The following is an 11,058-nucleotide window of genomic DNA, read 5'->3' as shown; positions in this document are numbered from 1 at the left end:
ACCTTGACTGGTCTTTGGGAAATGAATTCATCGTGGAAAAAAGGGACCTTCCCAAGTTAACAGGGGGTCTCTAGAACATTTGCAGGAAATAGGTTTTCTCTTCGGCTTTTGCTAGACGCCCAGTGTGTGTGGATATGGGCGCCTGTGTGTGCACGTGTTGGAGTGGAGACAGGTGACGTGTCGGTTTCCACAACACCACCCCAGAGGACTAACCAGCTCCTTAGTGGGGCACGAAACGTGACCCAGAAGTCTGGAGACTTAAAGCGCCTTGGCCCCTATGAACTCACACATTGTCGAGTATAATCCTCCTTCCCCTGACGGGATCAGCTCGCTTTAAAAATGTGCCAGGGACGGCAGGATTGGGTGGGATAGTGGTGTTTCCCTCTGCAGTGTCACTTTAGCATGGAAGATCAACACGCGATGATTCCAGTACAGAGGTCATGCCAAGCGGACTGATGGTCCCACAGAGCTCAGACTCGTGATGACCCCTATCCCTGGTAGACTGCAGCCGGAAACAGTGAATCACATCTTTCAAAGGAGCTGAGTCCCAAAGGCAGGACCCAGGGTTGAAATCCCACATGACTGAACTACCCTTGAGATCTGTTGGTAAAGACTAACTTGGAAGATGACATTCCATCTCTCTTCAATCAGTCTTCACTTGTTGGCACAGACCCCCACTTCTACGGAAGACTGCCGCCTAAAGTACCTAGTTTAGGTTTACAAGCCTTATGACACAAAAGTCGCATCCCTTTACACCCCAGAATCCACTCAGTGCTCTGCAAGGGCATGCCGTCAGAGGAACCTGAACCTGAGACCTACCTAAGGGAAGATCAGGCTGGTGACCTCACCACCAGGCTATTCCAACTATTCAGATGCCTTTCCTTTTAGCTGCTGAGCACTTGAAATTGCATGACTTAGACGTGGATACCGTGGATCCCCCTGTGAGCCACACCCGAACAGAAGTGCGGCCGGCCCAAATCTGCACGGAGACGTCCCAGTGGATGGCCTACTAAGGAAACGGAGAGGGCGGATGGCTGGGATGTACTTTGAGAAAAACACAGATTACTGTATGCTCAGCCCTCGGGTTCAGCAGAGCGACCTCACTCGCTCTGATGTGGGAGTGCTTTACAAAAGACTCCAGGAAACATCAGATCTACGCAATGCCAAGATTGAGCTTCTCCCATGAATGTATGTCCAACAGATGTTGGCACCCTCTGACTTACAGCGAATGCCTGGTGGATTCAAACAGCCGTGGTCTCTGCACAGAAGCCAGTGACGCTAGGCTCCCACGTGGTGAGGAAGAAGGCGTCTCCTCCCTTCGCCATTTGGGGCCTGGGTAACGGGGATCTAGCCTGTCGCAGAATGGGTAAAGAGCTAGGAAGCTGACTGATTCTCAGCCCGTCACATCTGGGGTGGCTTGACTGCTAGAAATTTCCCCACTGGGCCTGGAATCCCAAGGTCCTTCGATGGAGTTCGGAGAGGTCAGTCTGTGCCAGGATTTCAATAGCACCAAACACTGGAGAGTCTATTCTGGGAGGTGCCATGGACATTTTCCCATGACACAGACCCTAACTGAGCCATCTCCTTCCATGGCATTCACAAGATCCTTCAGGGCCCGCCCTGTCTACTGCCTGGGGTTTCATTTCCCACAACATTCTGCCACCTGAGACCACCTCTGTGCCTTTGACCTGAACACGATAGTCCTTCTGGAACTCCCTCTTGCACCTCTACCCACCGAAATAATTTCCTCTCATCCTTCAAAACAACTTCGTAGCCTACGGTGAGGGTAGATTTCTCACCTCTCGCATGGGATGGGACACAGAGGTTTATTTCACAGTGTATTATCACTATCTGCCCCATGGCTGCCCCACATTCAAGGTTGGGGCCTTGAGGACCCAACCCTCAGCAGGTGTGTGTCTGTGAACCCCCCCCCCCCGCCCCGTCTAGCCTCACGCTTGGCGGGGTGGGCAGTCAGTTCATGTTTTTTACGTGAATGAATGGGTCATGCTATCTCTACGTCACTGTGTCAGTGGCTACATTTGACTTGGCCGGTTTTCTCCGTTCAAAGATAAGCGGTACTTAGCATATCTGCACTTCCAGAAAATGCCACACCAGGGTTGAAAGCATGTTTTTTTCTTCGTTTTGTAATGTTGGTTTATTTTTGAGAGAGAGAAGGCGCAAGCAGGGGAGGGGCAGAGAGATCCCAAGCGGGCTCTGCACTGACAGCGGTGAGCCCCGTGCGGGGCTCCAACTCATGAACTGCGAGATCATGACCCGAACCAAAGTCAGACCCTCAAGAGACTGAGCTACCCAGGTGCTCCAAAAGCATGGTTCTGACCACCGGTCTGGGCCCAAAACTCAGGGTGGTACCCAAGGTTTGACATCAAGGAGGAATTGAAAGACAGAAAAAGATGGAGGAAGGATAGGAGGGTGAGGGATAGGGACGGCTGGATAGACACACAAAGAAACTGACCCTTTCCTTTCAAGATTGACCTGAGGTTCCCAGGCAGTGAAGGCAGGGATGGCTGCAGACCCCCAGCTCCGAGGGGAGAGAAACCCCAGCAAGTCCTCCCGGGTTCTGGCTAAGGAAGTTGTGCAGTCAGAGGCTCAAGTTTTGGAAGAGACAATATGGCCGCAACAAGTCAGATCCATTCTGAAATCTTTTAGCAGTGGCTTCAGCCAAGTAGCTACAGGAAGGGCCCTCCGAGATACAAAATCTAAGAAAAATAGTCCTGGCATCTAATTACAACAGTGCAGTTTGCTGCTTTTATCTGTAATTGGACTGTATAGTCTTTCATTCTAATTTACTTTACATCTAAACTGTGATAATCAAGACAAGCAGAACAGAATGGTCTCTAACTGGCTATCCTACTGACACCCGTTAATGCCTAATTATAACAACTAAATTAAAGATGGGACTGTAAAGAGGTGGAATATCAGTTTGAAGCGTTTAATTCTGCGGAAAGAAGGAGAGATTTTAAATCCTAAGTAAGAAAATCAATATTATGCCTCATTATATTGGTATGGCTAAACAGATTAATGAAATTAAGTATTTTGTTGTGTTGCTTTTCTTTTTTCCAATGTTACCCTCGTGCAATGATGCCTTGCAGTGAAGGAGTACTGCAGAGGAGGAAGTCCACGTCGAAAGCCAATTTATACACCGAAATTGGGAGATGGCTAATCTTGTTTATAGAGCGAAGGTTTGCTTTTGATACGCCTAGATTTTTAGATAGGCATTATGGGTCTGGACTTCTGCAGCTCACAGAACAAAAATAAATTCAACTCAAAGCTAAGGGAAGATTCCCTCTTGTGGGCAGATGGGTCAACAGGGACCACGTTGGCAATACCAGCGTTCACGAACACTCTGGTTCAGGAGTGGCATCCTTGAAGCTTCTTGTGTCGGTGGCCTCCCAACTGCTGCCACCCGTGAAGATGCAGGACACGAAGGACAGAGGGAAGCTGGCCGGGTGAATGGAAGACGCGTGGGGTCCCCAGAGCCCTCCAGTGCGTTGGAAGCTGGAGGAGAAGCCGAGAGGAGAAGCCATTGTTCAGGGTTGACAACAAAGCTCGGAAGAAGAAGGACCAAGGTTTGCGAAGGGAGGGTGTACAATGCCTGGGATAGGTGAGGCAGTGCGCGCATATCCCTGACTGGATGGCAACACGGGCACGCGCAACCTCACCAGTGAAATTCTAGGGTTTATCCATTTGTCTGTTTATCTGAGTGATTGGTTTTTACTGCCCGTCCTGATTTCTAAGTCTTTTCACTCAGAGTTTCTAGAAGACTCACAAAGCTAATAAGTGGCATATGCTGACAGTGTGAGTCATCACGTGGCTCACCCTCCTGTGGTCCACCTGCCACAGAGATGCTCAAGTGCAGAGCTTTGAAGAATCCAAAGACCTCACAAGAGAGACTGACCGTTGGAAGGAATCTCTAGAAATCCTCTGGAGCTGACTTTGCTGACCTGGGGCTTACGGTGAGCGAACAACCTGAGGGCATCCGAGCTCCGGACTGGGGCAGGGTGGGAGGGGGCACCTTCAAAAACAAAGCTAGCTGAGGTCCTGCCTCCCCCCGGGGAGCTCACCATTTCCAAAAGACTGGGTCACACACATGGCCGTGGCCAAGGAGGAAACCACGGCTGCAGGGAACTTACCCAGAACTTCCAGATCCTACAATCAGGAAAGCAGACATGGTAACTCCAGCTTACCTTTAAATTGTTGGTTTTGGAAAAGAAAATTTGATTTTGACTTTTGTCTCATTGTCTCAAAGTTTCATTGTCTCATTGTTTTGTCTCACTGGGGACTTTCCCAATGCATGGGGAGCTCCTGCGCCACGGGGAGGCAGAGGTGACGGTGCCCTGGAGGCAGTGATCGTCTTGGGCCAAGGAGAGGTCACCAGTCCTGGGATAGGGCAGCTCCTGATCCTACGGGGCCAGGCGTGGCTCTCATTGTCCTCGTACTGCTGACACCCGGGCAGCCAGCTCTGTAACCCTCCCGCCAAGCCCGCCTCTCAGCTGCACAAACAAAGGCAAATAAAAACTGCTGGCGGCCGCTGGTCCCACTGTGACAGATGTGGTGCCTCTGCACCATCTTGTCTGTTCTTAAGGGTTTTTTTTTTTTTATTGCAAACAGACAGATGTAGCTTGTCCCTTCCATCTTGTTTACGATACCGCAGGAGCACCTGTGGAAGACAGGTCCCTGCAGAAATCCTTGACTTCCGTTCAGATGGCTTGAGACTAAGCCAGCCGGCTCTGCCACACCGTCTGCAAAAGATGCTGGGTTCTTCTGCACACAAATGCTCTAAGCCCGGGGAAACTTGAATCACGCATAGGGTAGTCCCAGGAACCTTAGCATCACCACACTACCTTGTGCATGCGACGTTTTCAATGGGTACACACCTATCCACACGCGTCGAGGACCTGCGAGGGGGCTCTTGGCCTTGGGGTCAGCCTGTGAGCTGACTCTTGGCTCATTCGGGCTCCTCCAGGCACAGTTTTCTCCCATTACCGGGCCTTGTCTCTACTTAGTCGTAGGGCCCCTGCATGGAGACCAGGGGCCTGACCAGCCCCTGAGGGTGGTAAGTCCCCATGCCCACCCAACCTGGTGGACCTAAGCCAGTGGGTCCCGAGTGTGTGGATCCTCCTGTTCTCACGTCAACTGGCCCAATACCTGGTGTAAAAAGCAGACATAGAAGCCACCAGAGTGAATGCTCCGCCTCGGGGCATGGGCTCTAAGGAGAGCCCCTGCTGGGGGCCATTCCCTGCTCCCAGCCTGACTCCAGGCACTTCTTAGAATTCTTCAGCCTCCCACTTACCATTTAAGGCCATTTGCATCGTTTATTTCAGTAGCAGGGACGACAGAAGAGTAATGATACTTGTGGACTTTGCGACAACGGCCTCTGTTTTTTACCCTGATGTTTCATGCCACAGCCTTTGCTGGGTCGCAAACCGCCCCAAGACGTAGGACTTAGATAGGACCACCATGCATTTAGCTCATGCCTCCGTGCGTTGGCTGAGGGGTTCTTGTGGTTCAAACTGGTTCAGCGCATCCCCGGTAGGCTCGCTCAAGTATTTCTGATCAGCTGGTGAGTGGGCCGGGGGCTAGAAGATCTAAGGTGGCCTCGGTCATATGGCTAGCAGCTGGCAGGCTGTTGGCCAGGGTGACGAGGCCAACTGGGCCACATGGCTGTCATCGTGCAGCAACCGAGCCCTGGCTTCTTTGCGTGGTGGTCAAAGCGAGACAGGGAGGCCGAACGTGCTGTTCGGGTCTCGGCCGGAAGCATGTTTTCCATAGTCCATTGGCTAAAGTAACCCCCTCGGTCAAGAGCAGTCAGCATGGGAGGACCCACCTGACAGCTTGGCTGACAAGAAAGGAGGAATGTGCGCCCATTTTTGTATCCAACGTAGCTTTTTGTCTTTCTTTTTTCAATTTATGGCCTCTTTAATTGCATAATTCAGTCCTTTTCAAACTTGAGTGTTTACAAATGAAGCATACCTTCAACTTGGGTTCCCTCTTTAATACATGAGTATTCAGAAAACTTTTTTTAAGTTGCAATTAGACTGATTTTGTTCAGCCTGAAGTTGTCTTTTTTCTTTTTCTTTTTTTTTTTTTACTTTTACTATATTCTGGTTTTATAATTTGGCTTGAATTATTTCTTTTCTTGGGTTTTTTCTGATTTTTTTAATTTTTTTAATGTTTATTTACTTTGAGAGAGAGAGAGAGAGAGAGAGAGAGAGAGAAAGCAGGGGGAGGAGCAGAGAGAGAGGGAGACACAGAATCCAAGCAGGCTCCAGGCTCTGAGCTGTCAGCACAGAGCACAACGCAGGGCTGGAAACTACGAACTGTGAGATCATGACCTGAGCTAAAGTTGGACGCTTAACCAATTGAGCCACTCAGGTGCCCTTATTGTTTTTTTTTTTTTTTTAATGTTTATTTATTTATTCTGAAAGAGAAAGAGCGTACCTGCGCAAGCCAGGGAGGGGCAGAGAGTGAGAGGGAGAGAGAGAATCCCAAGCAGGCTCCGTGCTGTCAGCACAGAGCCCAACACGGAGCTGGAGCCCATGAAACGTGAGATCGTGACCTGAGCCGAGATCGAGAGTCAGGCACTTAACCTACTGAGCCACCCTGGTACCTCTATTCTTCAAGTTTTCTAAAGTTATCTGTTGTGTGTGTGTTTAATTCTTAATATCCCACCAACAGTTGAAAGTGACTAGTTTTGTTTTGTGACACACAGATACAGATATATGTAGGCTTTGATTTAGATATGGAATCAACCTTGTTAGTAGTGTTTCAAATTTTTCTCTACTGTAATTAGTGAGTAATAACAGCATTATTACTGTTATTGTCATGTCATTTTGCTTCATGTACGTCTGTGCTATGTTGTAGAAGGAATTAAAAAGTCATTAATTATATAAGAATTATGAAAGCGTTATATAAGGATTATATAAGAATTATATATAGGGGCACCTGGGTGGCTTAGTCAGTTGAGCGACCAACTCTTGATTTCGGCTCAGGTTGTGATCGCACGGTTGGTGAGTTTGAGCCCCAAATTGGGCTCTGGACTGACAGCATGGAGCCTGCTTGGGATTCTCTCTCTCTCTCTGTCTTCTCTGCCCCTCCTCTGCTCACTTGCACACTCTCTCTCTATCTCAAAATAAATAAATAAAATTTTATAAAAGAAAAAAAAGAATCATATGTTATATGTAATTATACGACAATTCTGGAGACGTGAATTTCTTTTAAGTAGGATTGACTCCCAGCATGGAGCCCAACTCGGGGCTTGAACTCACAACCCTGAGATCAAGACATGACTGAGATCAAGAGTCAGACCCTTAAGTGACTGAGCCACCTAGGTACCCCAAGAAGTGATTTTTTTATCAGTGCAAAACCACTTTCTTTTCCTGCTTAATGTTGGTTGCATAGAGTTTCCTATCATATTAACATGGGCTAAGAACTGACAGATCCATCACAGTGAGAGCACTGGTGAACTAACTCATTTATATGGTGAGCAGAATTAAAAACTGTTGCGTTCTTCTTGGAGTAAAATTTGTCAGTATGTTTAAAATTATAAAAATGCTCATCTCATCTTAAAATGGGGCGCCTGGGTGGCACAGTCAGTTAAGTGTCCAACTTCGACTTGGGTCATGATCTCACGGTTCATGAGTTTGAGCCCCACATTGGGCTCTGTGCTGACAGCTCAGAGCCTGGAACGTGCTTTGTGTTCTGTATCTCCCTCTCTCTCTGCCTCTCCCCTACTCACACACTCTCTTTCTCTCTCCTCTCTCAAAAATAAATAAGCATTTAAAAAACTGTTTTTAATTGTAAGTTTTGGGGTGCTTGGGCAGCTCAGTCAGTTAAGCATATGACTCTTGATTTCACCTCAGTCATGAGATGAAGCCCCAAGTCAGGCTCCATGCAAGGTGGAGAGAGAGAGAGAGAGAGAAGGAGAGAGACTATCTCCCTCTGCCCCTCCCTGTTCACACCCTCTCTCTTAAAAAAAAAAGCAGAAAACAAAAAGAAAACTTGGAAGTTTTATTGAGATACTTGTAGATTCATATTCAGTTGAAAGTAATAATAGAGAGAGATCCATGTTCCTTCTTCATAGTTTTCACCAGCGGTAACATCTTGCAAACTATAGTACAATATCACAACCAAGATATTGACATAGATAAAACCCACTGACGTCATTCAGATGCCTCTAGTTTTACTCGTGTTCATTTGAGTGTAGATTGTATTCAGTTCTATACAACTTAATGGCATTTATAGGTATATACATCTGTCCCCACAGGCAAGACACAGAACGATCCCATCAACACCAGAATCCCTCATATTGCCCTTTTACAACCCTATTCTCCCTCCTACTCCCCACTTCCTCCATCCCTAACCCCTGGAAACTATTCTCCATTTATAAAACTTTGTCATCTCAAAAATTTTATATCAAAGAATCACATGGTATGTAACACTTGGAGAGTGGATTTCTTTTTTCACTCAGAATAACTCCCTGGAGACCCATCTAAGTCACTCTACGTATCAATAGTTCTTTTATCTGTGTTGCTTAGTAATATTCCATGTATATATGCACCATGGCTTAACCATTCTCTTGCTGAAGGACATCAGAGCTGTTCCTAGCTTGGGGTTACTGTGAATACAGCCACTAAAAGCATTGATGTACAGGTGCTTGTGTGAATACAGCTTTTATTTCTCTGGGATAAATGTCCAAGAGTACAGTTTTTGATTCATATGGTAATTTCATGTTTAGTTTTATAAGAAACTGCCAAACTGTTTTCAAGAGTGGGTATATCATCTTATATTCCCACCAACAATGTATTAGTAATCGAGTGCCTCTGCGTGCTTGCCAGCATTTGGTAATGTCACTGTTTTTTATTTTCTCCATTCTGATCCATATGTAGTGATATCTCATTATGGTTTTAATTTGCATTTCCCTGATGGCTCATAATGCTGAACATCTTTCATGTGTGTGTTTGCCATCTGCATATCATCTTCATTGAAAAGTCTGTTTGTGCCTTTTGCCCATTTTCTAATTTGACTTTTTTTTTTTTTTTTTTGCTACTGAGTTTTCAGTGTTCTTTATATATTTTAGATACTATTCCTTTGTGGGACATGTGATTTGTAAATGTTTACTCCCAGCATGTTGCTTGTTTTCATCTTCTTCACCTAGACTTTCACAAAAGATGAGTGTTGAACTTTGACGAGACTTAATTTATCAACTTTTTATTTTCTAAAGTGTGCTTTTGGTGCCAGGTCTAAGGACTCTTTGTCTTGCCTTAGATGCCAAAGTGTTTTTTTTCCCCTGAAGGCTTTATACTTTCACGTTTTGAATTGAAGTCCATAATCCATTTTGAGTTGATTTGTGTACGTGATATGAAGTTTAGGTTGAGGTTCATTTTCTTACTTATGGAGGCCCCCTCCCTCCAGTACCATTTGTTGAAAAAGACTGTCCTTCCTCCACTGAATTGCTTTTAAGGCTTTGTAAACAATATGGAACACTTCATGAGTATACACGTCATCCTTATGCAGTGGCCATGTCAGTCTTCCCTGTATCATTCCAAGTTTTTATTAGATGCACTACCAAAGTGAGCACTGCTCACACCTTTAGACTCATCAACTCCACTTACGGAAATTCACTTCTGAAGATGAAGAAGATGTGTCCAAGGCTATTTACTTCAGCATTATTTATAACATCAAATAAAAGAGTGGGGAGGAATGTCCAAAAATAGTAGATAGGAGAAATGTATTGTTAATCTATCGCTGTGTACCAAATTATCCCAACCTTTAAGGACTTAAGGCAACAACATTTATAATATCACAATGTTTGTGATATCCAGTCATGGCTTTTCTGGGTTCTCTAAGTCTCTAAGACTACCCTTAGATGACATTTGAGGCTGAAGTTTTTTTCCGAAGGGTCAACCAGAGAACGATCCATGTCCAAGCTCACGGATGTGGTTGTTGGCAAGATTCAGTTCCTTGCAAGCCCTTGCAATTGGAGCCTTATTTTCTCTTTGGCTGTTGGTAAGAGCCAGCCCTCCGTTTGTTGCCTCATGGCCCTCTCTGTATTGCCGCTTACTTCATCATAACAAGCAAGCAGAGAAAATGCAAAAGAGTGTTAGGAATCCTTTGTGAACTAATCATGAAATAATTTCCCGTTAATTTTGCTGTATTTTATTCATTCAAAGCAACTTTCTAAGTTGCTCACTCAAGAGTGGGAGAGTACAAAAGGGTGTGATACCAGGAGGGAGAGATTTGGGGAATTTATGTAAGACGTTGCCTATACAATAGGTACATTTTTATACATTCATTGAGTTAAAAATCATACATCCTCTTATTTTTCTATACTATGTGGAATATGGCATTGCTGTAATGGTGGAGAAGTGCCTCAGTGAGAGCCACATGCAAAAAATATGAAACCGGACCGCTATCTTACACCACACACAAAAATGAACTCAAGATGGATTAAATCCTTGAATGTAAGACAAGAAATAATAAAACTCCTAGAAGAGAAAAAAGCAGTAAGTTCCTTGCCATCACTTTTGGATATATTCTTTTGCACCTGACTCCAAAGGCATTGACCACGTAAGTAAAGATAAACAAATAGGACTACGGCAAAGTAAGAAACTGTACGTAGCCAGTAAATCATCAACAAAATAAAAGGGCAATCTACTGAAAGGGAGAAGGTATCTGCAAATCATATATATGGTAAGAGGTTAATATCTAAAATACATAAAGAAATCATACATCATGCATCATCATCATCATCATCCTCCTCCAAATAAGAAATAGGTAGAGGACCTGAATAGACATTTTTCCAAGGAGAGCATACAGATGGCCAACAGGCACATGACAAGATGTTCGACATCACTAATCATCAGGAAAATGCAAATCAAAACCACAACGAGGTATCACCTCACACCTGTACGAATGGCTATTATTTTAAAAAAGATAAGAAATAGCCAAGGATGTGGAGAAAAGAGAAGCTTCACTCACTGTTGGTGGGAGTGGAAAATGATGCATCCACTATGAAAAACAGTATGGAAGTTTCTCAAA

General features: G+C 45.4%; 1 non-coding gene across 1 annotated transcript; it reads right to left on the bottom strand.

Moving 5' to 3' along the window:
• Positions 1-9,489: 9,489 nt before the first annotated feature.
• LOC111558183 lies at positions 9,490-9,598 on the bottom strand. The gene has a single exon (XR_002738769.1). It is a non-coding gene; the product is annotated as a U6 spliceosomal RNA (small nuclear RNA).
• Positions 9,599-11,058: the final 1,460 nt, after the last annotated feature.

The sequence above is a fragment of the Felis catus genome, chromosome E2 (assembly GCF_018350175.1).
Source record: "Felis catus isolate Fca126 chromosome E2, F.catus_Fca126_mat1.0, whole genome shotgun sequence".
Taxonomy (NCBI): domain Eukaryota; kingdom Metazoa; phylum Chordata; class Mammalia; order Carnivora; family Felidae; genus Felis; species Felis catus.
This window is presented reverse-complemented; position numbering and strand designations above follow the sequence as displayed.